This window comes from Elephantulus edwardii, unplaced genomic scaffold (genome assembly GCF_000299155.1).
Source record: "Elephantulus edwardii isolate Elephantulus edwardi_28Jun2011 unplaced genomic scaffold, EleEdw1.0 scaffold00008, whole genome shotgun sequence".
Taxonomy (NCBI): domain Eukaryota; kingdom Metazoa; phylum Chordata; class Mammalia; order Macroscelidea; family Macroscelididae; genus Elephantulus; species Elephantulus edwardii.
In genome coordinates this window covers 8,246,318-8,246,761 of record NW_006399758.1, presented here as the reverse complement: position 1 = coordinate 8,246,761, position 444 = coordinate 8,246,318, and positions in this window count along the sequence as shown.

Genomic DNA, 444 nt, shown 5'->3' with positions numbered 1-444 from the left:
AGAGGCTATTTTTTAGAGAGAGATATCATGCTTGGAAATGTGGAGGGACAATGAAAGAGAGGAATGACCTCAACCAGATGGATTTAGTCAGTGACTGCAACCATGACTTGAGCATGTTAGAAATTGTGAAAATGGCACAGGGTAGGTAGAACAGGGTTGCACAAGGTTCAGATTTGTTGATCATAGGGTTGATATGGGTTGTACTTGACCCAATGGCACCTGACAACATTATTTTATGAATCATTAAGGTAAAGAAATACTTTGATCTATTTTTATATTAGTGCAGATTTTGTTTTATTCACAAGCACCTCTAAGATAGTATAGATTAGGATAGAATATACAAGAATTGAATGGCTATTATTCATGTCAAATTGTTGAAATTGTTCAGTTAAAGAAAACACTAGATTAAAATTGAGGATGTTAGGTCCTGTTGGGTATTAACAC